The following is a 15,898-nucleotide window of genomic DNA, read 5'->3' as shown; positions in this document are numbered from 1 at the left end:
CTCATAAAAACAATAATAAGAATAAATAAATAAATAAATAAAAAGAAGACGATGCTAAGATGCTAAGTCACAATTCATTTGGATTTATCCAAAAAATGTTATAGTAAAAGACTAAAAAGGCAACACAGAGTTGAGTATTTTCATTGTTTGTATGTGTATATGAGTATGTACCACCTGAAATGCAAGGAACCCGAGTTCAAGTTCCCCTGGAGAAGAGATAGGCTACTCACTCCAGTATTCTTGGGCTTTTCTAGTGGCTCAGATGGTAAAGAATCTGCCTGCAATGCAAGAGACCAGTTTCAATCCCCGGGTTGGGAAGATCCCCTGGAAGAGACAATGGCAACTCACTATAGTATTCTTCCCTGGAGAATCCCCGTGGACAGAGGAGCCTGGCAGGCTACAGTCGATGGGGCTGCAAAGAGTCGGACACAACTGACTATGTGTGTGTCACTGAGCACAGCAGTTGTATGCATCTGATAAAAATCTCACTCAAAATATGCAAAGAATTCTGACGAATTAATAAACCAAACTGGTATAAAATATACTTTTAAAAAATGTGAATAGGCACTTTACAAAAGAAAATATCCAAGTAACATATACACATATGAAACAAAACTCAAGTAGGAAATATACATTAAAATCACAGTAAGGTAACTTCACACCCATCAGAACATCTAAAACAGAGATAAAACCAGGTATTGTATTGGCAACAATATAAAGTAACTAGAATTCTCATACTTTGTCAGCAGGAGTATAAATTTGGAAAACTATTTGTCAGTGTCTAAAAGAGCTGAATACTTGCACATTCTGTGATGCAGATATTACACTCTTAAGTGCATATATAAAGCAAATGGAAATGCATTTTCATGTAACAAAAGACATATACAGGATAGATAAATCCCACAAACACACAATTTTAGTACTGAGAGGGAAAACAGACGAAAGAGTATATCTTATAGGAGTCTATTGTATATATTTCAAAATTAGAAAAATAAAATATGATATCAGAATTTGGGATAATGCTTATCTTTGGGGTTTCCAGAGTCCTAGTAATGCTTTGTATCCTGAACTTGGTGCTGATTACATGGGTGTGTCTTTTGTAAAATTAAACCTGACACATATTATTTATATATTTTATAAGTAACCCTTCAGTATAATTCACAAGGAGGAAATTTATCTAGCAAGCAGAGAGGGAGTAAGGCAGAGAGGAGGAGGTAGAGGAAGGGGAACTGGGTGAGAAAGAAGATCAATAATTTAAGGTATACTTGTCATTAAAGTCATTAGACATTAGATTAAATACTAGGAAACGTTCATATGGGGCATTTGAAGACAGATGCAGTTTCTCCTTGCCATGATTAGACTGCCACATATGATACAATGTTCAAAACTGTACTTTGTACTGAAAAGTTAACCATATTGTCAATTTGCCCAGTTTCTAGCAGTTAGAAGATGCTCACAAGATTTTAAAAATTTGGGGCTTTGTTTTTGCTTTGGTTTTATTTTGGTTGTTTTATTTTAATATGCAGATATTTTGGTGAGCAAAATCCTCAAAAATGATCAATTTGTAAAACACACATGATTAATGATAAGTACATGATTAATCAAATTGTTTTTGACTAGAGATGTTGACTTTTAAAGTCAAGGATCAGTGGGCTGCACAACTGTGTTCTACAGACTATGAACAATAATTGTTTTTCTTCTACTTGAAATACTGCAATGAAATAGTCATTCTTCTGAAAGATACAACATAAACTAAGATACAACGGAGAAACTAAAAGTCATCTACCTTCATTTTCTACTTCATGACATTTTCCATTACAGGAAAAGCTGGAGCAAAACATCTAAACTTATTTATCTCCTCCCACTTTATTCAGCAACAACATGTATTATTTTCCTTTTGTCTCTCAACAAATACAAAGTACTTTTGATCTTACAAAAAAATAATTAAGATGAATAAATTAAAAATATGGAAGAATGTCTCCAGGGTATTCATTTTACTAACGAAAACATATGATTTACAGAGTTTGACTTCCCATAATTTTTACTGATTACTATCACCCATGAGGATCAAATCTAAAAGATGATTATAGAAAAGTATTTGCAACCCCATGGACTGAAGCATGCCAGGCTTCCCTGTCCATCACCAACTCCCGGAGCCTGCTCAGACTCATGTCCATCAAGTCGGTGATGCCATTCAACCATCTCATCCTCTGTCGTCCCCTTCTCCTCCCACCTTCAATCTTCCCCAGCATTAGAGACTTTTCCAATGAGTCAGTTCTTCACATCACGTGCCCAGAGTATTAGAGCATCAGTTCAGCATCAATATTTACAATGATTATTCAGGACTGATTTCCTTTAGGATGAACTGGTTTGATCTCCTTGCTGTCCATAGGACTCTCAAAAGTTTTCTCCAGTGCCACAATTCAAAAGCATCAATTCGGGGCTCAGCTTTCTTTGTGGTCCAACTCTCACATCTTTTAATATGCTGTCTAGGTTGGTTATGGCTTTTTTTCCAAGGAGCAAGTGTCTTTTAATTTTGTGGCTACGGTCACCTTCTGCAGTGATTTTGGAGCCCAAGAAAATAAAATCTGTCACTGTTTCCATTGTTTCTCCATCTATCTGCCATGAAGTGATAGGACCAGATGCCATGGTCTTCATTTTTTGAATGTTGGGTTTTAAGCCAACTTTTTCAGTCTCCTCTTTTACCTTCGTCAAGAGGCTCTTTAGTTCCACTTCATTTTCTGCCATAAGGGTGGTGTCATCTGCATATCTGAGGTTACTGATATTTCTCCCAGCAATCTTGATTCTAGCCTGTGCTTCATCCAGCCAGGCATTCACATGGTGTACTCTGCATATAAGTTAAATAAGCAGGGTGACAGCATACAGCCCTGACGTACTCCTTTCCCAATTTGGTAATAAACTTATCCAAGAGGGAAATCTTTTGAACGGGATGCTTTGGCAATCAGAAGCTTAGTACCAAGCAGAATTCCTCAGATATGAATATCAAAGGAGATACTGTTTAAGCACTTTGATGAGTATGTTTCAGATATTGCTATTTCTCGACCCCTAAAATGGATATAATAATTTAAATATTGGTGTACTGGGGGGTGATAAGATTACATATGAAATGACATAGCAAAAATGACTGCAGTGTATTTTACACAAGAGGTGAATATTCAGTGCTAACTTTTATCCTCATAACACATTAACAGTATTTAGAAGCTTGAAACAACACTTATTGATTACCTCACAGTCTCTCATGAGGACTGCAGTTGAGCTGTTAGACAGCGCTGTGGTCAACTTGCAGTCTGACAGGGCTGGAGAATCTGCTCCTAACTATCTCATGTGGTTGCTGGCAGGCCTCAGGTCCAGGATGGCTCCTGGCCTAGACCTTCAGCCGAACACAGAACAGTCTATGAATTTTTCACATGGCAGCTTGCTTCTCTTAGAGTGAGAGATCCAACAGAGAGTGAGAGAACCATCAAGATGGAGGCTTCAGGGCCTGATACACATAATCTCACACAGCCCAGTCCTCATGTTCACTGATGGAGACTACCTCAGTGAATGAGAAAGTGAGTATCTGGAGGTGGGGGTCACTGGAAGCCACTGTAGAAGCTGACTCATGCAAATAATAGTTGTTTAGATTATCTATGGGATTCTCCAGGCAAAATACCAGAGTGAGTCACCACTTCCTACTCCAGGGGATCTTCCCGACCCAGGGATCGAACCCATGTCTCTTGCACTGGCAGGCGGATTCTTTACACTAGCACCAACTGAGAAGCCCCATTTATGTTACACTTTATAGTTATTTATACTATTTATTGAGCATGTCAGTGCTTTCAAATGTGTGAATTTATTTAATTCTCACTCTAATCCTGTAAGTATGGTAATTTCATTTTTGAAGATTAAAAAAAATTTTAAGGGCATATTATAGCTGATAAGCGGTAAAATATGAAATATAACAATTATCTAGTCACTGTTTCACAATAATATAAATTAAAAACACAAATTTTAAAAAATGATAAAGGATTTCAAAAAAGGTAGGTCTGCTTTGTATAACTAACTCTGATTGAAAGTATGATATTTTGCTAATAAAATAAGATTTAGCCATCATTTCAGCCATTACTTCAACCAGAGAAATTATGCTATGCATGAACTATTTTTAAAATACCTATATATTTGGAATACTTTTATAGATAATATTTTTAAATATTATATTTATACATGTTTATCCCTCACAATTAATACTTGGTCTTCCCTTTGTCCCCTTTATTAAGTTTGCATTCTTTAATACATAAACATTCATCCATTTACATAACATTCATCCATTTTCTTATCACATATCATTACTGTTTTAAGTGTGTAAAAAGTAGTAATATTCTTCAAGGAAAATATTCTAACTCAGTTTTTATCTGTGCACAGAAAAATAATTACCAGATCAGTTCAGTTCAGTCGCTCAGTCATGTCTGACTCTTTGTGACCCCGTAATTGCAGCACGCCAGGCCTCCCTGTCCATCACCAACTCCCGGAGTTCACTCAGACTCGTGTCCATCGAGTCAGTGATACCATCCAGCCATCTCATCCTCTGTCGTCCCCTTCTCCTCCTGCCCCCAATCCCTCCCAGCATCAGAGTCTTTTCCAATGAGTCAACTCTTCGCATGAGGTGGCCAAAGTACTGGAGTTTCAGCTTCAGCATCATTCCTTCCAAAGAACACCCAGTACTGATCTCCTTTAGGATGGACTGGTTGGATCTCCTTGCAGTCCAAGGGACTCTCAAAAGTTCTCTCCAACACCACAGTTCAAAAGCATCAATTCTTTGGCACTCAGCTTTCTTCACAGTCCAACTCTCACATCCATACAAGACCACTGGAAAAACCATAGCCTTGACTAGATGGACCTTTGTTGGCAAAGTAATGTCTCTGCTTTTGAATATGCTATCTAGGTTGGTCATAACTTTCCTCCCCAAGAGTAAGCGTCTTTTAATTTCATGGCTGCAATCACCATCTGCAGTGATTTTGGAGCCCCCCAAAATCACAGTTTCCACTGTTTCCCCATCTATTTCCCATGAAGTGATGGGACCAGATGCCATGATCTTAGTTTTCTGAATGTTTTATTAGACAGTAAAAACCTCTATAACTCAAAGTCCTGAATTTTTCATTACAATTCTGTTTTCTGTTGCAGGTAAAAGCAAATTATTCTTCCCTAATTCACCAAAGAGATTTTAACACCAAAATAATTTTGAAAAATAATTTCTATTAAAATCTGTGTATCTTGGACTTCAAGGAGATCCAACCAGTCCATCCTAAAGGAGACCAGTCCTGGGTGTTCTTTGGAAGGACTGATATTGAAGCTGAAACTCCAGTACTTTGGCCACCTGATGTGAAGAGCTGACTCACTGGAAAAGACCCTGATGATGGAAAAGATTGACGGCAGGAAAGATTGAGAAGGGGACAACAGAGGATGAGATGGTTGGATGGCATCACCGACTTAATGGACAAGAGTTTGGGTAGACTCCGGGAGTTGGTGATGGACAGGGAGGACTGGCGTGCTGCAGTTCACGGGGTTGCAAAAAGTCGGACACGACTGAGCAACTGAACTGATTTCTACTAAGACAAGACCCAGAGGAATCCATAATGCCTGTGAAAGATGTAGGAATGAAGAGGAAATTAAGAAATTGGGCATCACAAGTTAACTACCACTTTGCTACTTCTTTTATATCGTTTTGTTTCATTTTCCCTTTTCAAAACTGAAGAACTTAAAAGAATATGTAAAATTTAAGTAACAGCACTTGTATTTAAACAGTGTTACTCTTTCACATCTTGCTCGCTCCACTAAAGCTACCAAAATTCCTCCATATCTTTTAATAGAAATGATTAGAAATTTCTCTGTCTCCTACAATGCTATTAAATTTGAAGAAAACTAGAAGCACAGCTCAAAGAAAGTGTATCCAAGTTTATAAAGCAGAACATATTGATCCAACTATGCTGCAAATACAGAGGTCAATTACGAACATCAGTGTGTTTTCTAATTGTTTACATCATCTAAATCTCCCAGGACTAATTAAGACCACACTCATGGAGGTTCTAAAACTTGAAAGCTTTTATTTTCATTCTGTTTTTTAAATAAGCTTGGAATAAATGTATCTTCAGTCTTTGGAATCCATCAAATGTAGACAGTAAAGCTACCACAGTCTAGATTGAAATAGACTACCTCCAATACATTTCTAGTATTCCAGAATTCCTCTCAGTGCCTCTTACCCTACTATTTGTTACTTTGAAAGTAACATATCAGGATAATCCCCACCAGATTGTTCAGGGTGGAGGCTAATATTGTTTAGTCATCCTATTTCACACATTAGCTTTGAAAAATAAGGCCAGAATAAAACCCCAAAGTATCGTTAAGGCTTCCCATGCAAGATGAAGGAAATAGAAATACACAACTTTCAAATCTCCATGAAAGAGTTTCTTGAGTAACAGCTGAGTTAGCTGAGGGATAATTCTTGGGTTTCTTTGAAAAAGTTCCTAAGAGTAAATAATAAAATACTTGTCCCAGACTTGAAATATTTCATAAAACACTGATGGGAAGTGTGAAATGGACTAACCTGGTAGACAGTGTGTCAATAATATAAAGGATCTTAAAATTTTTTATCTATACAAGTTATGTTTCCATAATTATAATATTTTAACTCATTATAATTGTCATCAATATTTAATTGCTTTTTAAAATATTCATGAAGAGGATAAATAACATATTTTAAAATTTTGTTCAAAAATAATATTAGTGTACTTTGTGTATATACATATACATTAATAAATAAAATACTTTGTTCACATCTGAAATATTTTGTAAAACACTGAGCTGAAATGTGAAAAGCACTAATATTCTGGAAGACAATTTGTCAATAATATCAAGGACCCTAAAATTTTACATCAACACCTCACGTAGTTTTAGAAATGTGTCTATATATATTGTATACATATATATTAGATATAAATGTATATATCAGATATATACATATGCATTGTATATATACATTTCTCTCTCTCTTACATACACAGATGCACATACAATCACAAACTGCTCATTCCATCACCATACTGTTAGAATTAGAGATTAGGGAATCATGCAATCTGAAATCTCAGATGGAAACAGCTGTATCCATTCTATTTAAAAACACTCACTACATTTTATAGACAAATTACAAGCAGTCAGATTGGGAAGCAAATATAAATATTGCTAATCTCTCACATTCTTGCCTGTTTCTTAATATACTTGGATTTGAAAACCAAATTAATCATAAAAAATGAATGCTCCCATTTCCTCAGCTTGAGGTCCATTTTCAGTATAGATACCTAGCCACATAATTGGGTAAGTTCAAGGTTGGCCTAGCTACTTTGTTACAGTAATTCAACACAGGATAAATGTAGGAGTACCACGGAAACAAGGATATACTTAATTCTATAGCATGATCAAATTAATCTTGAATCACCTAAGGTATATATACCATCTTTTATACTGACACATTTCCTTCAGATGTATTGAATTATTAGTAACTCAATAGCTTTTCAAGTATCATTTGCCCTATCAATCCATCAGCCATTTTGGAGAGATATTTTTTTAAGCGTTAAGGAGCAGAGTTTATTAGAAGAAATATACAAAGTAAAGATCAGCAAAAAAAAAAAAAAAAAAAAAAGGATGAGGTCCCCATCTTTTCATCATCCCATGGAAAGGCATGCTGGGCTTGTTGTCCAGTGGAGGGACACTAGAGGAGTGGCCCACCTTTCACGTGGGGACCTGGGGCCTATGCGTGTTTCAAGCAGGACAGAGCCTCTTGCTGGAGCAGAGGAGCTCCTAGTCCCCTAGGAAGCTGAGATGAGGAGGTCTCAAAAACCAGAGCCAGCTATTGGGGTCAGTTTCAGGAGGTCCTCCTTGTACCCCCAGACACTGTCCTTGTTCTTACAGAGCTCATAACATGCCAGGAAGAGAATTATGTACCCAGAAAACCACAGTCTCCTGGCATTTTTAGATCTACCACCATAGAGCTGCCCAGATTCTGCCATGGCCCATCATTTGATCCTGCCAAGCTTTTTTAACTGAATCATCCCAACTTTGCTGTTCCTCACAGCTTTGTGTCATCAGCACAGGGACAGACGTGTTCTCAGTGTCTTCATCCCAAAGACCCAAGGAGGTGGCCTCTCAGCAGGAAACCAGGAGGGTTCTCAAGACTGACTGGATCTGTGAACTCTTGGCCCCATCAACCAGGTGTGAATCTGCCCAGAGATGCCATCAGTTCACTCATCCTTTCCTTAGCCCTCCTTCAGCCTTATCACCTTGCCTATCCAACCCATGTGAGCAAATTGTCTTCCAAGCCTGTAACTTCTCTTTCTTCCTTTCTCCATGACCACCACCACTCCACCAGTCAGGCCTCCTTTGTCTACAGGCTGAACAACCACCATGGTCTTCTAGATGGTCCCTTGACCTCTATTCCTTCCTCCTATCTATCTTACCTTCTAAAACCAGCATGATCTTTGAAATAGATATCCGATTGGAGCATCATTTGGCAGCAAAAAGAACAAACTGCGGATTCATGGTCCTACATGATGAACCTCAAAACAAGAAGCTGAATGAACAGGGCCAGGGGCAAAAGACTACACATTATTCGATTCTGGACATTTTATGAAATGTCCAGAAATAACAAAAGTATAGAGACATAAAGCAGATTAGTGGTTGCTGGGGGCCGGGAGTAGCAACGGGGATTAACTACAAATGCCCACATGGGTCTCTGTCCTAAAACTGGATTATGGTAATGGGTACACAGCTCTATAAATTTACTGAGAATTATTGAATTGTACACTTAAAAAAAAATCAAGCACATATACAGGGTAAAGGGAAGGAATAATGAGAGAGGACAGGGCAGAGGGTTCTGGTGTCCTCTAGAAAGATACAGAATATACCACTGTGTGTTGTGAGAGATGACCCTGAGAGATTTATGAATGAGATTAGTGTTAAACTAATTATTTATATTAATATAACATCCAGGCTAGATGAATCACAAGCTGGAATCAAGACTGTCTGGAGAAATATCAACAACCTCAGAAATGCAGATGACAGCACCCTAATGCCAAAAAGCAAAGAGAGGAACTAAAGAGCCTCTTAATGATGGTGAAAGAGAGTGAAAAAGCTGGCTTAAAACTCAACATTCAAAAAAAAAGACCATGGCATCTGGTCCCATCACTTCATGGCAAATAATTAGGGGGAAAATGGAAACAGTGACAGATTTTATTTTCTTTGGTTCCAAAATAACTGAAGACAGTGATTGCAGCCATGAAATTAACAGATGCTTGCTCCTTGGAAGAAAAGTTCTGACAAACCTAAACAGCATATTAAAAAGCAGAGACATTACTTTGCCAACAAAGGTCTGTAGTCAAAGCTATAGTTTTTCGAGTAGTCATGTATGGATATAAGAGTTGGACCATAAAAAAGGCTGAGCACCAAAGAATTGATGTTTCTGAACTGTGGTCTTGGAGAAGACTTTTGAAAATCCTTTGGACTGCAAGATCAAACCAATGACTCCTAAAGGAAATCAACCCTGAATATTTATTGGAAGGACTGATACTGAAGCTGAAGCTCCAATACTTGGCCACCTGATGCAAAGAGCCAACTCATTGGAAAAGACCCTTATGCTGGGAAAGATTGAGGGTAGACATGGGTGACAGAGGATGAGATAGTTGAATGATATCACTGACTTAATAATGGACATGAGTTTGAGCAAACACCAGGAGATAGTGATGGACAAGGAAGTCTTGCATGCTGCAATCCATGGGGTCACAAAGACACAACTTAGCAACTGAAAAATAACAACAATTCTTCACATGAGAGAAGACTTTTTTAACCAAAGGGATAATTAATATATTCTTATTTTAACTAGATTGTTCTGACCATGTTACCATCTGCCTAGCAACTTTCTTCATCCTATGCCTGTAACACACAGTCAAGGGACTTCACAATGGCATCAGTGCCCTCCAACCTAGTTCCCAATGTTCCTCCTTAAGAACCCTGAACACCAGTCACACTGGATTGCTTGGCGATGTCCCCAACACACAAGACACGTGTAATCCTTCTCTTCACCTGTATTCTCCAGCTTGTGTCCTGACCAAGCTTCATCTTTTAAAGCCTAGCGCACATGGCACCTTTGCTTAGTGGGGCAGGTGGTTCTTTTATTTCTGTTCTCTTAACCCAGTTCAATCACATTTCATTCTGTTATCTAGCTACCTGCCTCTATCTCATATACTGGAGTATAAGCTCTTGAAGGAAGAGGCTGTGTTTTAGTCATCTGCACATCTACAGGTGCTCATTAGCTCCTCTTTCTTCCATCTGGAGCTGGGTTCCCCAACCCTAGCACCACAAGCTAGAACAGATAGTCCTATATGGCAGGGGTTATACTGCACACTGTAGGAAGTTAAGCAGCGTGTCTGGCCTCTGAATACTAGATGTCAACAGCACCATAAACACCCAGTTGTGACAACATAAAGGGGTCTCTCACATGCTCAGTAGTTCAACTGTGTCCTACTCTTTGTGACCCCATGGACTGTAGCCCACCAGGCTCCTCAGTTCACAGGATTTTCTAGCAAGAATACTGGAGCAGGTGGCCATTTCCTCCTCTGGGTGTAAAGATTTAAACAGTGAAGTTAGTAAGCATTGCTTGGCATCATTTATATAGACTCACTAGTCCAATCTGTAGTGGTAAATTTCTAGGAAACAAGGCATCCAGTAAAATCCATTTATCACCATGGCTTTATAATGACAAATGCTAACCCTAGGGAAAAAGTTTCTCAAGATTTTGATATCTATAACTAAAAGCTATTCCTATGATATTTGAAGATGCAATCCTTCATTACTGTTCTCTACCCAACCATTTTAAACTAAGTTGAAAGTGATAATATCTATCATTAAATTTTCTTGGAACTAGTGTCATTGACTCTGACCACACACACAGTTGAAATCCGGAACTAAGTAGATAATAGGGACACTGAGGTGAAATAAAGATATTTCTTTTGAGTTCTCTGATTCACCCTCTAGGTACCTAACAACAAGACAGCTGATGACAGCAAATAGAATTTTAGAACAAATCTTGCCCGTTAGCCATTTGACAGCAGAAAGTAATTAGACTCAAATCAAGTATAACAGTCCCTGACCTCAGTGAAAAAGAGGGAGATTAAGATAGAGTTAGCAGTGAGCTAGCTCTCTAACTATCACAAATAACCACATTATAAGGATAACATAGCAGGCTACTATTAGCTGCCATGAATCAATGTCTTATACAGCTCAATACTTATGCCAAAAACTTTAGGTACATTATAAAAGATTCTCAATTTTCAAACAGATGAAAAGCCACAAATGTTATTTACAAATTTTTTCCATTAAAGAAACACTACAAATGATGACCGAATCTCCCATGCATTCAATACAAGGCCATTTGAAACTCGATGTATAGAAATCGATTAGAAAAATAACCCTGCAGGCTATTCATCATGTGTAAGCACACTTCTCATCAGGAAGTATATTAAAAATTTCATCTTGGACAACCAGAGATGATTTTTTCTTTCTATCCTTTCCTAACTCAGTTAAAATCTGAGGCAAGCCAGAATCGCTCCTAAGCTATGAGGCTCACAATTTCAAGGTAATTTAAAGGCATCATTTACCTGGACACAGTCCAGGCATGGGGAGTGGAATGGATATTTTGGCTGCATAGATTAAGGGGGAAAGACCTGGCAAGACAGTCTGAAAGAGAGGAACTGCTGCCACAGTGGAAGAGTTTCAACAGAACAGGAGAGAATGAAGTGTTCTCTTCCGTTCCATCTCTCTCCCTCTATCGGAAGTAGGATGCACACATACCGTAGAGCCCAGTGGAAGGTTTTAGATTCATTTATGTTTCCTACATAATATTTATAATATTACAAAAGATTTCTTAAGTTTTCCCAGAGCTAAATTATACTAAATATTTGATGTATGCCATTTGGTACTATTTCTCTTCACGTATAGGAGGTGTAGCTAATGATGCACAGATTTGGAATATACAATTTTGTACTCCCTGTGAGCAGATAATGAACATTTTCCTATGGATGTTCTCTTAATTTTAATTTGTGTGCAATATTCTACAATATTCCTTGACCAGGCTTTTATGTCATTTCAGATTTATGCTAATAAAACATTACTGAACATTCTTTGGTGTGCCAATTTTATTCTCTTTTTATCTTATTTATTTTACTTATTCTAGTTTTAGTCTGATGATAAGAAGTTAGAAATCATGCATTAAGATATTTTTATATTGTTTATATATTAGTGTTTCTCAGTCCAGGCTGCACAGTGAAATTATTTGGGGGAGTTTTCAAAAAATATAGGGAAATTTTCTCTCTCTCTTTTTTTTTTTTTTTTTAATTCCTCAGGTAATTTAGGAGTTCAATCAAAGCAGAGGCTGATTTGTGGATTACCAAATTAACATCCTTAATCTTCATACTAATTCACATTCTTGCAACATTATAAACAATTATCTACTCTTTCCAATGCTGTATTGTACTTATTTGAGTCTTTGTCACTAGGTGAGAGTGGTATCTCATTATCATCTTAATTTGCATTTTTGATTTCTAGTGAGAGTGAACATTCTTCAAATATATTATTCATTTGTAATTTTCTATTTATGAATTGGCTCAATATTTTCCATTTGTTCAACTGTAATATTCAAGTTTTATTATTGTAAATCATCCATGAGAATTAATTATTTTGCCAAATAGAGCAAATTTGTTGTTCATCTTTTACTTTCATTGAAGTAAATATAGAAAGATGCAAAATAACTAGACCTATTTTTATTGGTTTCTATTATTCTTATCCTTATTTAAACTATATGTCAACTGATATCACTATACTTCTTAAAACCAAAAGAAAACCACACATTGAAATTCACTTTCTGTCACATTGGGCTCCAGTTTCCACTGAATTAGTTCAATTTAATGATCATTTTACCCTCTCACTTGGGCTACTGTTGTTCTGAACTATATTTACCCAGACCTAGTACCCAGCCTGTTTGTTTATCACAAATTATTCACACATGGCAATTTTGTGTACAAATCTGTGGAAACCACATGACCATTCAAAGTAAGATGTTCCTCTTCTTAAAACCCTTGGCTTTTTTTTTGTTTGTTTGTTTGATGGACTATATCTCTTATTTGGAGGTAACTCTTTGCTTTCCTCTAACCTACAGATGTTTTTCTTTAAACACCAAATTAATATTAATGCAGAATGACTTATGACTTTTGACTATGACTCTGTGACTTTTGTTGTCATAGACCAGCCTATGTCTTACAACTTTGTTTTGGTCAGAGTGGACTATTTACTGTAAAAAAACACTTCAAAAATCTCAGGGGTTAATGAAACAGGTTTTTAGCTATGATCAGTGCTATGGTAGGGGTAAAAGGGGGGCTAACTTCAAGTGTTCAGGAACTCTGAATTCTTCCATCTGTATTTCTACCATTTTCTTTGCTTTCAAATCACAGAGGTCAAAAATGAGAAAGAGCGTTTATGAAAGAAACAAATGCTCTTGGCTTTGGTCTTAACACATATCACTGACACACATATTCAATTAGCAGGAACTAGTGATATTGCTCTGTCTAGATACAATATGGCCTGGAAACATGGTCTTAGTATGCCCAGGAAAAAGAAGAGACATAAACATTGGTAGGCAGTAGCAAATATCAGGCACAGTAAAGCATTTTCCTAAATAAGGAGTTTCCTCTAGAAATAAGTTCTCATCTCAGATATTAAGAAAACAAATTGTTTATATGCTACATTGAAAGACAGTCAATACTCAGATTAGAAAAATATTCAACAATATATTATCTTCTTACTTTAATGATGGAATACATTTTAGAGTGCAGTATGGATCAAACTTTATTCCAAAAAGCTGGCCAATTATCCAGCACTATTTAATGATAAATTTTAACATTTGACATGCAAAGAGAGTTTCTTAGATATCAATTCTATTTGTAAATCTAACTCTGATGCTAGCAAAGTTTGAAGGCAAAAGAGAAGGGGGTGACTGAGCATGAGATGGTTAGATAGCATCACCAGCTCAATGGACATGAGTTTGAGCAAACTCTGGGAGATAGTGAAGGACAGGGAAGCCCGGCACGCTGTAGTTCACGGAGTCACAAAGAGTTGGACACAACTTAGCAATTGAAAAGCCACATCTGTAAATACAACCAATTACTGACAGTGTAGTATTGCAGTATTTCATCTTGAAGAGTAGTATCTGCATATCAAGTGGACTCACACAGGTCAAAATCCACATAGTTCAAGGGTCTTCTGATTGAATGTTATGTGTGTGAGTGTGAACTCGCTCAGTCTTGTCTGACTCTTTGCGACCCCATGGACTGTAGCCTACCAGGCTTCTCCGTCCATGGGATTCTCCAGGCAAGAATACTGGAGTGGGTTACCATTTCCTTCTCCAGGGGATCTTCCCAACCCAGGGATCGAACCTGGGTCTCCCGCATTGGAGGCAGACGCTTTAACCTCTGAGCCACCAGGGAAGCCCATGAATGTTATAGCTTTTTAATTTAAATTATAAAGCTACAGATTATTGTAAGTAAGTAAGTGTTAGTCGCTCAGTCATGCCCGACTCTGTGACCTCATGGACTGCAGCCCACCAGGTTCCTCTGTCCATGAGATTTTCCAGGCAAAGATACTGGAGTGAGTAACCATTCCTTCTCCAGGGGATCTTCCCAACCCAGGGGTCTATCACAGGTCTCCTGCACCGCAGGCAAATTCTTTACCAACTGAGCCACAAGTTTATTATAATATACATCATTAAAGCCATCCTTTATCCTACTCAAAAATTTCCCTCCTCTGCTCATTTTCCATATATAGATTATATAGATCAAATTTTCTGTTTGGGGACATATTCCTTCTGCCTGAAGAACTTCTTTTGATATTTCTTTTAGCACTGATCAGCTGGTTATAAATTGTCCCCACATTTACACGTTTAAAAGTGTGGCTCAGATGGTAAAGTGTCTGCCTGCAATGTGGGAGACCTGGGTTTGATCCCTGGTTCAGGAAGATCCCCTGGAGAAGGAAACGTCAACCCACTCCAGTACTCTTGCCTGGAAAATTCCATGGACAGAAGAGCCTCGTAGGCTATAGTCCATGGGGTCACAAAGAGTTGGACACAACTAAGCGACTTCACTTTACTTTACATGTTTATCCTTTGTTCTCCTTCATTTTCAATGCATTTGCTCTTGTTATTTTGGGGAGATTATTTTGTTGTTTTCTTATTGTACTTGAAATTGTGACTGAAGACATTTGTAGATTCACTTGCAGTTATGAGTAATGCAGAAAGAACCATTGTATGCAAAGCCAAGTTTTCCCCCATGGTAACTAGTATCCTGGTCACACCAGAATACTGACATATTGAATACAATGTACTGAATTTTGTTCAGATTACCCTGGTTTTACTTATACTCACTCAGATACGTGTGTGAATGCTTGTGAATGTGTGTGTATATTAAGGTCTACAGAAATTTATCAGTTGTGTAAGGTTTGTGGATTTCTTTTCCATTTTTGAAAAATATTTTTTCTAGATATAATTGACTTAAAAACAACAACAAAAAGAACTCTTTAAAGGTGTCACTCAATTTTCTCCTGGCTTTTCTGATTTCCAATTAGAAGTCAGCTGACACTGTTATATTTTCTTCTCTATATATAATGTGTCCTTTTTCTCTGGCTGCTTTCAAGATTTCCTTAGTGTTTTATTTTCAGCAGTTTGAATATGAGATGTGTGTACTTGTGTGTGCCCATGTGTGTGGTTATAGAGAAGGATCAAACCTAATCCATGGATCCTTGAAAGGAA

The 15,898-nt window shown here is 37.4% G+C and overlaps 1 non-coding gene across 1 annotated transcript; it reads right to left on the bottom strand.

Moving 5' to 3' along the window:
- Positions 14,511–14,582, bottom strand: TRNAW-CCA. The gene has a single exon. It is a non-coding gene; the product is annotated as a tRNA-Trp (tRNA).

The sequence above is a fragment of the Capra hircus genome, chromosome 7 (genome assembly GCF_001704415.2).
Source record: "Capra hircus breed San Clemente chromosome 7, ASM170441v1, whole genome shotgun sequence".
Taxonomy (NCBI): Eukaryota; Metazoa; Chordata; class Mammalia; order Artiodactyla; family Bovidae; genus Capra; species Capra hircus.
This window is presented reverse-complemented; position numbering and strand designations above follow the sequence as displayed.